General features: G+C 48.0%; 1 long non-coding RNA gene across 3 annotated transcripts in view; it reads left to right on the plus strand.

Moving 5' to 3' along the window:
* Positions 1-10,787, plus strand: part of LOC114908658 — an 82,728-nt gene extending 71,941 nt beyond the window's left edge. For 2 of the 3 annotated variants that reach the window (XR_003796989.1, XR_003796991.1), the window contains exons 8-11: positions 1,626-2,714; positions 8,985-9,128; positions 10,412-10,479; positions 10,725-10,787. This is a non-coding gene — a long non-coding RNA (uncharacterized LOC114908658). Of the gene's footprint in view, positions 1-1,625; positions 2,715-8,984; positions 9,129-10,411; positions 10,480-10,603; positions 10,701-10,724 lie in introns of those variants that run through there. The other variant, XR_003796990.1, reaches the window with a different exon arrangement.
* The last annotated feature ends 941 nt before the right edge of the window (positions 10,788-11,728 follow it).

Below are 11,728 nucleotides of genomic sequence, written 5' to 3' on the forward strand. Positions count from 1 at the left end.
GCTGGGCTGCCACCTTCCACATTGTTGGAAATCCCGGATTAACAGTTTCCCTCAGCTTATTTCCCAGCTGTCTTGCAGAAATACTAGCCCTGGGTGCCTCTTAATCAGCTGGAATCAGCCTCCAGGAGCTGGTGGGCTTCTTACCACAGATATACTCTCCTCTGGCGTCTCCTAAATCACTTGGCTGCAAGGCCCGATTCCCTCCTCATGTCTGTGCCAAGACCTTCCAGCACTGGGTTGCGCTCCTTGTTCAGCTCTCAGGCTGGGCCAGGTTGCTGCTAAGTCATAAAAGGGCATCTTCGTACCGATGAGAAAAAAGGAGTCCTTCCCTCCGGACAGATGTAGGCACATGTGAGGGTGGATTTTTGCCCCAACGTGTTTCTTTCTCAGGTTCCCCAGAGAACAGACTCTGAGACTCGAGATTTGCGTGCAGGCGTCTTACTGAGGAGTGTTCTCAGGAATAGCCCCTGAGTGAGGGAGTGAGGGAAGTAGGATGGGGTAGAGGGAAAAGTTGGACCACAACCGCACGGGAAGCTCCTGGATTGAGGCAAGGAAGGGGGCAGGCCTTTGTTATTTCAAACGAGCAGACATCACTCTGGGACTGATGTGCCTCTCTTTGGCTGAGGACAGGTCCTGGAGGGGGACTTGGTTACCAGCCATTAACAGGCAACACTCCCAGCAGCTAGAGGAACGAGTGCTTTGGCTCTGAAGGAGAAATATGGGCAGCATCCACTACAGTCCCCTTGTGTCATGGACAACCTGAGCAACCACACAGGAAGGTCCTTCTGGGGGTGGCCTGAGGCCATGAGTTGAATGGGCATGAGTTGTCCCATTGTTTTACTGGGACTGGGGGGGTCTTACTTCTGCAGTTAGGGTGGATCCCCACTTAGGTACAAGCTGGGACTTATGCCTAGGCTGTAAGCTCCATGCGGGTGGGTCTGTGTCTCATGGTATCCCCAGAACTTAGCACAGTTTGTGGCTCAATTAATATTTGCTGATTGAATCTATAGTAATAAAGACAGTCACCTAAATGCATTAATATAAGCTGTATTACAATTGATGAAGGGAAATACATAGAATGTGACCTAGGAGGGGTCAGGGAAGCTCCCTCGAAGAAATGACATGAGCTGAGACCCAAGGGATGGGTAAGAGTGGGCCAGGCAGAGTGGACTGGGGGTGGGGTGCATCCCAGCCTCCTAAGATAGGCATTTACCTTGGCCACGTCCTGAGGGGGTCTCCTCATGGAAAAACAGAGGCGACTTGAGAAATCACATTCACTGAAATCTCTCTTGTTATCTGTTGGTGAAATGTATCCTTTGTCCTTATCACAGCCTTATCTGGTATAAGATTCATGTGTTAGAGAGCTTTTCCACTGTGGCTTGGCCAGGCCCTGGTGGCATGAAGGTTGCCTGCACCTGACAGGTGCTTTCTGGAGTGAGAGATACAGGCCAGGTGTCACAGCTGGAGCTGGGGGCGGAGATCCCCCTGAACCCCCCATGGGGTCTCACGCATGTGAAGGCCACCTATTGTGGAGGAGCTGAGGCTGGAAGCAGCTGGGCTTCAGATCTAAACTCTTGCTTCCTCTTCGTCCTCTCCATCCTGCCCCTGGCTTTGCCCCTCTCCAGGCCTGTCTCCAGACTCCTCACTGCCCCAGGAGCATATTCTGCTCATTTTGCCTCCACTCCTGTGCATGAGTCCTCCCCTTTCTCCAGGACCACCGCTCTACTCAGAAAAGCCACCCAAAGCACCGCCATGGAGCCCTGGCCAGCAACTCCAGGTCATACGGAACTCACCCCTTTCTGCATTTCTACAGCCCTCAGCTGTAGATTCTTTAGGGCAGAGGTTGGTTTAGAAATCCGGGCCTGGTACCATACCTGGTCGAGAGCAAGAAGGTTGGGAGAGACTGGAGGAGAGGAGAAGCCCTGAAGGAAAACCCATTGTGCTTGTCCCTGCCATGATGCCCTGGTTGGCGCCGGGCAGTGTGAGTGGTGGCCTGGACGACGTCTGCTGGCCTCCCAGCCAGGTGCACTGTGAGGGGTGCCGCGGGCCTGCCTTCTGCTGTTGGTGGTGGGTGGCAGCAGCGGCCGGGAGGGGGAAGATGGAAAGTTCATATTTATCACGTCTGGGGCTTTGCCTGCCTTGTTCTTAATCAGGCTACAGCTAATTAGTCGCCTCCCCCAGCTGGCAGAGCACCATGAATCACCAAGGAAAAGGCTGAAGTCAGCCGGCCTCCTGCTCAGGGGAATCCCGGCTCATTGGGTGGGCCCTTCTTGCCTGGGGCATTATGAGGGCCACAGGATGCAGGAGCTCCTCTGGAAAGAATCTGAGGTTGTTGGGAAGGGGCCCTGGGGTCCTGTGCCACCTAGGGTGCCTGTAGGGGGAAGGGTGTGGCATCATCCTCTTTGCTGCAACGTAAAGGCTCACTTTCCCAAACTCACTTGCAGCCAGGAAAGGCATGGGACACAGTTTAGACCAATGGGGCATAAGCTGAAACCTGCTGGGGGCTCTTAGGAAGGCTTTTCCTTTCTTGATAAAGGGCGTTGGATGCTGCTGGTGCTGGCCCTTCTTGCCCTTTCTTCTTTTTGCCTTGAATGCAGACTTGAAGGCTGGAGCTGCAGCAGCCATCAGCTTCTATGAGGGAAAGACCAAGAGAATTGTAATGACACCGGCCATGAGCTGACAAACCAACTTGCCTGCCTCCAGATTTCTGTCAGGTGAAAATAATAAATCTCCATTTGTTTAGTCCACTGTTGGTTGGTATTCTGTTAGCTGCAACTGAATACGCTTCTAACTGATACAGAGGGGAACTCTAGATGGTGCCAGCTTGACTGCACAGATGCCCACGGTACCAGAGTAATCCAGACATTGCTGGCCTCATCAGCCAGTGAGGTTATAATACCCACATGCCACCAGCTCTGCTCCCTCCTCCGATCCTTCATCTTCTAAAGTCTCATTCGTCAACCCTTTTTAGACACTTATGTTATTAAGAAAGTATCTGGGTGTGACATTGATGTGCCAGACATGTTAAATCCTGTGTAATGGTGTGCCTAGGAAGGCAAAACTAGATTTTCTGGCAAAAGAATAATCCCTCTTCTCTTAGTTATGCAGTGCTTATGTTAAGTAGGCAAATACATTGCTCTGGGAAAAGGGTGCAAAAAAGAATTATGTGATTCTGAGAAGGTTTTGCAGGGCTGATCATAGAGGCAGGATATTTGCATATGGGAGGACTGAGGTCAAGACCCTGACTGACCCCCTTCCCTTTTGGGGTTTAAGACTACTAGAGCCTTTCTGATATACTGAGTTGGGCCTCTCTGAGACCCTTTGGCAAGAAAGGGTAGAAGAAATGCCACAGGGGAACCTCATCATCAGGAAACAGGGACGCTGAATAGGTGAACCAAGCTAATATCAGGCCTAGATACTTGTTAGTGAGGCTGGTGCCCAGCCGGCAGCTGGCGTGGCAGAGACCTCCAAGCACTCTGGTAGAGGTTGTGCTGTGGGAGTAGTGGCTGCACGTAAGTGTGTGAAATAAAAGAGTTGAAGCCTGGAGCCCAAGTGTGGGGCGCTGCTGCGCACCTCCAGGGTTGGCTCAGCAAGGGCAGCACTGAGCTCTGGACGTGGAGGCAGCAAACTGCGCAGGACCAGTTTTCAACAGCGACCCCTTGTGGCAGCGGGCTGATTAGACTGTTCAATTCTGTCTCCACCTGGCTTTTAGAGCCAGGACAGATCCCGATGCACTGAGTCGTGGTTCCAGTTCTTGGGCACCTTGGGGAAGGTGAGCGGAGGAAGATCCTGAGGGTAGAGGGTTGTACCGCACCGTGGATAGGAGGATGGACTCTGGCGTCAGACTGCTCGGGTTCCAGTTTCTGCTCTGCTACTTCCCTGGCCTGACCTCATGGGCTGCAGACCTGTACAGCCTCACCGGAGCCTGCCTTAATTAAACAGGCACCATGCTGGGCTTAATGCTTGCTGTCTTGAAAGTCTTAATAATTTTAAAAAATCTGTCAGCCATATTTTATTTTATTTTTTTAACTGAGGTATAGTTGATTTATAATACAATGTTGTGTTAGTTTCAGGTGTATGGCACAGTGATTCAGTTATACATGCATATCTATCTATTCTTTTTCAGATTCTTTTCCCTTATAGGTTATTACAAAATACTGAGTAGAGTTCCCTGTGCTTGACAGTAGGTCCACGTTGGTTATCTATTTTATATATAGTAGTGTGTATATGTTAATCCCAGACTCCTAATTTATCTCTCCCCCCTCCCTTTTTGTAACCATAAGTTTGTTTTCTACATCTGTGGGTCTATTTCTGTTTTGTAACTAAGTCCATATGTATCATTGTTTTTTTAGATTTCATGTATAAGCGATATCATATATTTGTCTTTGTCTGGCATACTTCACTTAGTGTGACAATCTCTAGGCCCATCCATGTTGCTGCAAATGGCATTATTTCATTCTTTTTTCATAATAAGTTATTTTTGAAGAAGGACCCCCTTCCACTCCTCTATTTTCATTTTTCACTTGGCCCTGCCAATTATGCAGTCAGTCCTGCTTGGGCAAATTACTTCTCTATGCCACAATTTCCCCATCTGTAAAATGGATTTAAAACAACCCTGCCTCAGAGAGCTGTTGTAAGATTAAATGAGTTATATACATAAAGTACTCAGAGCAGGATCTGGCATGTAGTAAGCACTGTGTAAGTGTTAGCCATTGTTACTGTTCCTGTTAGTTTAGGCTGATGAGGACTCCAGCGATTAATCTGTAAAACACAGAGACATGACTACATTTCTGTCTCCAGCTAGTGAAGCAGATGAGATCAGCACATGGGGGAACAATGCAAGGAGAGGAAAATGTGACCCCTGGACTTCCTTCTCACACAAGATGAGATGCTTCATTGAGCCCACATCCATCTGGGCCCACGAGGCTGACAAGAGAGGAGAACGCTGGGGCCTGAGAAGTGTGGAGTCAAGGCCAACCTCCCGCTGCAGGGGCTGGCAGCAGGAGTGGGCACGGCTCAGAGGCGCAGACTGGGGCACCTCCGAAAGCAGCCGGCCTCCTCCCCATGGGGTCAGACTGAGAGGCAGGCTGTCATCAGACTCAGGCCCTGCTGTCCCTCCTCTCGGATGAGACACACTGTCAGGGAAGGATGGCCCCGCCCCAGCCTTCCCTCCCGCCTGGACCCATCTTGCATTTACAGAACCAGATCAGAGGATAGGATGCTGGGAAGGATGCTTTATTATGATGATGATTCTAAATAAAATTATTTCTTGGCATGTAGCCTACACACAAAAAGAGGAGAAATCATAGGTGCTCAGCTCAATGAATCCTCCAAAAATGAACACACTCAGTTCAAGATATAGGACATCCACCAAAGTCAGGAAGCTGCCAGCCACACTCCCCTCCCCGTCACTCCCCCCTTCCCCAGTCAGCCACTATCCTGAATATTATTTTCTAAAACCATTAGATTTCATTTTCCCAAATTTTTTATTTTGGAAAAATTTAAATCTACAAAGTAAATGGAAATAATAGAATAGGAGCACCCATATACTCACCTAGATATACCAGTTGTTAACATTTTGCAACATATTCTCTCTCTCTTTCTGTCTCCCTTTCTGTCTCTCTTTTTTCTCCTCCCATCCCTACACACACAATTTTCTGAACCATTTGAGAGTTATTGGCAGACATCATGACACTTTATCCCTAAATATTTCAGCACACATCCTAAGAAGGAGAACATTTACATACTGCAGTTATTACAATAAAGAAATTTAACATTGCTACAATATCATTATATAATATACAGTTGATATTCATATCTCCCACTTATCCCAATGATACATATATAAATATATATAATATATATATCCCAATGATATTATGTATACATATATATATGTGTGTGTGTGTGTGTGTATATATATATATATATATATATATATATATATATATATATATATATATGAAAGCCTGGAACACACTTTGCATTTAGTTGTATGTCTCTTTCGTCTTCTCTAATCTAGAATAGGTTCTCTCTCTCTCTCTCTTTTTTTTTTTTTGTCTTTCATGACACACATTTTTGGAGCATATAGTCAGGTTTTCTAGAATATCTCTGAGTTCAGATTGTCACATTATTTCCCCATGATTGAATTTAGTTTAAACATTCTTGGCAAGAATGCTATAGGAGTTTTATTATTATGTATATGTTCTTTATAATTAATTATTAATGAGAGTAGCTGCAACTTATTGAGTGCCCATGTTGTGACGTGGGGATTTTGATGTCCACTTAAAAACCAGGTAACTGAGGCAGAGAGTGGCTAAGTACTTTTCCCAAGGTCAGATGGTCAGAAAGAGGAAGTGCCAGGATTAGGCTTGTCTGACCCCAGTGCCCATGCTCATAGCCCGTTCAACCCACTGTCAGAGATGACTGGTCCCGCTGGAAGTAGACCTGAGGCTGTGCCCTGGAGGGCAGGGACTGCGTTATGTTCTCTGCTGAATCCCAGGCTTAGCCAGGGCCAAACCCAGAGCAAGGGTCCATGATTGTTTATTAAATAAATGGATGAATGATTGTTTTATGGACAAAGGTTAGCATGGAGTCCATGGACCACTGGCATCAAAATCACCCAGAAACTCGTCAGAAATACACATCTGTGGGCCCCACTGCCAACCCACAGAAACTGAATCTCTGTTGATAGGACCCAAGGATCTATGTTAGGCTTTCCTGATACCCAGATATAGACAAAATTAAGTGAGAAAAGCAAGTTTCAAAACAGGGTGTGCTGCATTATTCCATGTCTTTTTCTCTGTGTTTTAAGGTTACATGGTTACATACAGAGTTACCGTTTCTTTTTGTTTGTTTGTTTTTTGGCTGCATTGGGTCTTTGTTGCTGCGCGTGGGCTGTCTCTAGTTGTGGCAAGTGGGAGCTACTCTTCATTGCGGTGTGCGGGCTTCTCATTGTGATGGCTTGCTTCAGTAGTTGTAGCTCACAGTCTCTGGAGTGCAGGCTCGGTAGTTGTGGCACACGGGCTTAGTTGCTCCACGGCATGTGGGATCTTCCCGGACTAGGGATCGAACCCGTGTCCCCTGCGTTGGCAGGCGGATTCTTAACCACTGCGCCACCAGGGAAGTCCCTAGAGTTACAGTTTCGAGAAGGATGTTAGAACTGTTAACAGTGGGTTACCTCTGAGGAGTGGGACTGGGGCCCTGGAGAAGGAGGGGAAGACTTTACCTTCTCTCAATACACTGCTAGAAATGACACAAGTGATCACTTAATATATTCTTTTTGTAAAAAATTAAACCCTACAGATAAGTATGGTAATTAAGTAACTTATCACCCAGTCTGAACACTTTTGAGAGTGAAAGGCAGTGCTGTTATTAGTTACAGCAGCAACAGAGAAAACAGAGGCCGTTCTGGGCAAACCTGGGCAAGCGGTCACCCTGCATAGGGTGACCAAAGTCCCCTTTGATCACCTCCCATCCTGGTTACAGCCACCCCTAATCAGGGGTAACCACTGTTACCAGTTTGATGTATTTTACAGACCCTTTTAGTATAATATGTAGCCACTGAAAGCACCTTGTTTTGAGACTTCTCTTTTTACATAAGTGGTATCACACTAAATATATCAACATGAAAGTTGTTTTTTCTCATTCAACAATATATGTCTTAGAGATCTGGCCATGTCAAGCCCACGTGGGTCTGCTTCATTCCTTTTAGCTGCTGTCAAGCATTCCACACGTGAATTTTTCCACTCTGTTGTGGATGGATATTTGGGTTGTTTCCAGTTCTTTAGAATGACTAACCATGCTGCTGCTGATGGCGACGGTGATACTGTCCCAGCAGCAGAACCACCCAGCGTCCAACAGAAGTCAGTCTAAAAATATTCTCAGGAGATGGCATTTTTGAGGAATGACTGGATTTATGAGTAAGGTCCCTCACCAGGACTGAGGCTCCTCCATTTGCCCTGTTCAGGGATGGTACAGGGCTTCAGAGATGGGGCTGTACCCAGCTTCACCATCAAAGGCTCTCAGAATGCCCTTGGCCTCTCCAAGCTGTTCCCGCAGTTGAGGTCCAGCAGAAGCTCCTGTCTCCAGGCCTGGTACCTCCAGTCTCACTGCTCTTCCTCTTCTCCTCTTGCCTCTACTGCTCATAAGGCTCTTGCACTCACATGGAGTGACGCTTGGCTATGGTGGAAAGAGCCAGAGACTGTTCGATTCCCAGTTCTGCCACTGACGGACCGTGTGACCTTGAGTGAATCTCTTTCCCTCTCCGGGTCTCCAGTGCTTCATCTGTGGGATGGGGAAAATAGTATTCACGTCCTGGGCTTGTGAGCTCTTCTGTGGGATCACAGAACGGGTCACGTACATGCCCCCGTCCCCTCCACGAGGGTGCTCCATGAGTGGTCACTTCAGTCCCCTTTCCCTTGTCTCACTGTCGCTTTGTGTGGACTAGTGTCACCGCAAAACTGAAAAGCTAGTCGATGCTCCTGAGGACAAAGATTGTATCATCTCCCACTTTGGCATTGTCCCTGCCCCTCTCAAGTCCTGGCGTAGGTTTGGGGCACACTTTGGGGCCCCAGGAGAGAGGGAGTGATGTAAAGAGGCTGCCTTTATTCAGGGTCCTGGGAGGCTACCCAGAGAAAGATGGGGAGACAGCGCCCTACCCTTGGACTGATCCCTCACTTGTGGGAGTTTTTAATCTAATGAGGCAATAGTTCCTAATTGTAGAATCTCCTGTCTGATGGGAGAGAGCGTCTCTGCCTCCAGGGGATCTCCTAGTGTGATGGGAAGGACATGGTCAGTATCCCCTGAAGCTCCTTGCCTGATGAGGGAGAGATGTTATCAGTTCCCAGGGAAGTTTCCAGATTGATGGAGGAGACATACATCTGGGGCGCCTTCCTGACTTTCATTGAAGATTTCCATTTTGTGTGAACCTTTCTTACAGCGTCCCTTCCTTAACATGTACATTCTGCTTGCTCTCTCTACAGGACTGTGAGTTTCATGAGGGCAGAACTGATATCTCATCACTGGGATTTCTGGTCCCAGCTTGTTGCTGGGCGTCCTAAGGAACGCTTGAAGATTGGCCACATTCTCAGGGGCTCCCAAGAGTCAGGGTTCTCAAGCTACTCAAGGTCAGACAAAGCAATTTAGAGAATGAGAGTGAGTCATCAGAGGGGCGTGGTGGGGGAGGGGATGGGTGGGCGGTGGCCTGGGCCTGGGGTCTGCCCTCACACCCTCTCTCCACTCCCTTCTGGAAGCTGCTGCAGCTCTGCCTGTGGCATCTCACAGGAGCGCTCCCACAGCCTCTCCCCCCATGGGAGCTGGGTGCTGAAGTGGGCGCCTCTGCCTGTGTAGGAGACGAGACACATCAGATCCCCGGGCTAATGGGCAAGTCAAAACTGCTGGTTAAGTGGCTTTAAAGTAGTGGCCATTTATAAGTTAATGAAAGAGAAAATAGGCACATTATACATACAGATTTGTCCTTAATGAGGGGAAAAGGCATTGTTTACTGATGTGCAGTTCTGATTATCCACGCACAAGGCTAGCTTTTTTCCAGCAGCACCATGTGCCTCCACTCTGCAATCTTCCACCATGTTCCTTTAACCCCTTCAGGGCCCAGCCGGGCACTGACTCATCCCTCAAAACATCAGTTTCCTGTGCTGCCTGAGTAGCCAGTTCCTGAGCGAGTCTGTAGGACCTTTGACCCCAAGACTCCCGGCAGCTGCTCGTGTCCTCTGCTCTCCTCAGCTGGTTGGCCAGATGGAGGACAATGCTGCCAGGGCCCTCAGGGCAGCCACCCTTGGAGAGAGGCAGAGCTCAGGAATGGCTGCTTTTCTGGGGCAGGGGGTTGCGGGGTAGCAGGAAGGACCCAACTGAGGGGACAGATGGAGGGTGAGGGCTGCAAGCCAGGGACCCCCCAGGAGGCAAGGGTTCGGGAGCATCACCCAGCAATCCCACCCTTTATGGTTTCTCTGAAGTGGGGAGGTGGGGGGGGACGGTCCAGAAAGTGTCAGGAAGGAAGGGGGCTCCACTTGGGAAAGGTGAATGGCAAGGTGCATCCCAAACGGGCACCTCCCTGAAGCCATTGCTGAGGTTACACCCGTGTGTTTCTCACGTTAGCATAAGCACACATGAGGTCACTGTAAGATAAACAGATAACCCTCACTGCCCTGTAAGCTCCTCTTTTATCCCCAGGTCCCAGCGCTTTACCCCAACCTGCTAGATGCTGCTTGTCCTCAGTGGGGAAATGAACAAGCCACAGAGATGGGAGTGGGACATGAACGACTGTTGCCAGAGTGAGGTCACTGATATCCCCTGCTCAGCTGGGGAAGTCAGTGAGGACAGAGGAAGCTGAAGCAGTTACTGGAAGGTGGGAGGGGAGATGGCTAGGTTGACCCCAAACTCTTACCATCAGGGGCACACTGGAGCTGTCTTCTGGAGCCAAGTCTGGGAGGGAATGTGGCTTTCCCTTGAACTTTCTGGGTGAGTTACAGGCAGTAGTTGTAACTTGCTAATGCTCAGAGTGCCTTCACGGCTCTGGTGGCAGGGGGTGGGGTGGGGGGAGGTGGGGAGGTGTGGGGGGGCGGTCTAGGAAAGTGTGGCTCAGGTTTACTCACAGGTTATTGCAGTGGAGGCAAAAACGCTACCTCTGTGACCCCTGGACAAGAGTACACGCGGTGGGGACTTCCCTGGTGACGCAGTGGTTAAGAATCCACCTGCCAACGCAGGGGACACAGGTTCGTGCCCTGGTCCGGGAAGATCCCACATGCCGCGGAGCAGCTAAGCCCGTGCGCCACAAATACTGAGCCTGTGCTCTAGCGGCCACGAGCCACAACTACTGAAGCCCGCACGCTTAGAGCCGTGCTCCGCAACAAGAGAAGCCACCGCGATGAGAAGCCCGCTCACCGCAACTATAGAAAGCCTGCGCGCAGCAACAGAGACCCAACGCAGCCCAAAATAAGTAAATAAAAAAAAATTTTTTTTAATTTAAAAAGAGTACATGCGTGACCGCACAGCGTGATTCTGAGGGTTTGATAGAAGGGAGGACTTAGTGATAGATTCAATGGACAGTTGAACAACTTTTGTTTGAAAATATATTTGAAAATTTAGGTAAAACGGACAAAGTCCTAGAAAAACAAAAATGACCAAAACCGACAAAACAATAGAAGGCCTAAATCATCCTATAACTATTAAAGAATCTGAATCTTTTTTTTTTAATTGAAGTGTAGTTGATTTACAATGTTACAATGTGTTAGTTTCTAGTATACAGCAAAGTGATTCAGTTATACATACATATACATATATATATCCTTTTCCATTATTTTTTAAAGTATACATATTAATAATTATTTTCATTTTGCCAAAGTGAAAATAACTTTCATCAATAGTCAACTCCCTTCTTAATTCCTTATAAAACAATTTCATTAAAATGTTCATTCTTTTGCCTTTTCCGGTTTTCTTTCTCATTGTGTGCTTAACTTTTCTAGTCTGTTTCTCTCTTATGTTTTATCATAGGATATTGGATATAGTTCCCTGTGCTATACGGTAGGACCTTGTTATTTATCCATTTTACATATAGTAGTTTCTATCTGCTAATCCCAAACTCCTACTTTATCCCTCCCCCACCCCCTTTCCCCTTTGGTAACCGTAAGTTTGTTTTCTATGTCTTTGAGTCTGTTTCTGTTTCGTAAATAAGTTCATTTGTGTCATATTTTAGATTCCACATATAAGT

Source organism: Monodon monoceros, unplaced genomic scaffold (genome assembly GCF_005190385.1).
Source record: "Monodon monoceros isolate NGI ecotype Baffin Bay Population unplaced genomic scaffold, NGI_Narwhal_1 Super_Scaffold_4, whole genome shotgun sequence".
Lineage (NCBI taxonomy): Eukaryota > Metazoa > Chordata > Mammalia > Artiodactyla > Monodontidae > Monodon > Monodon monoceros.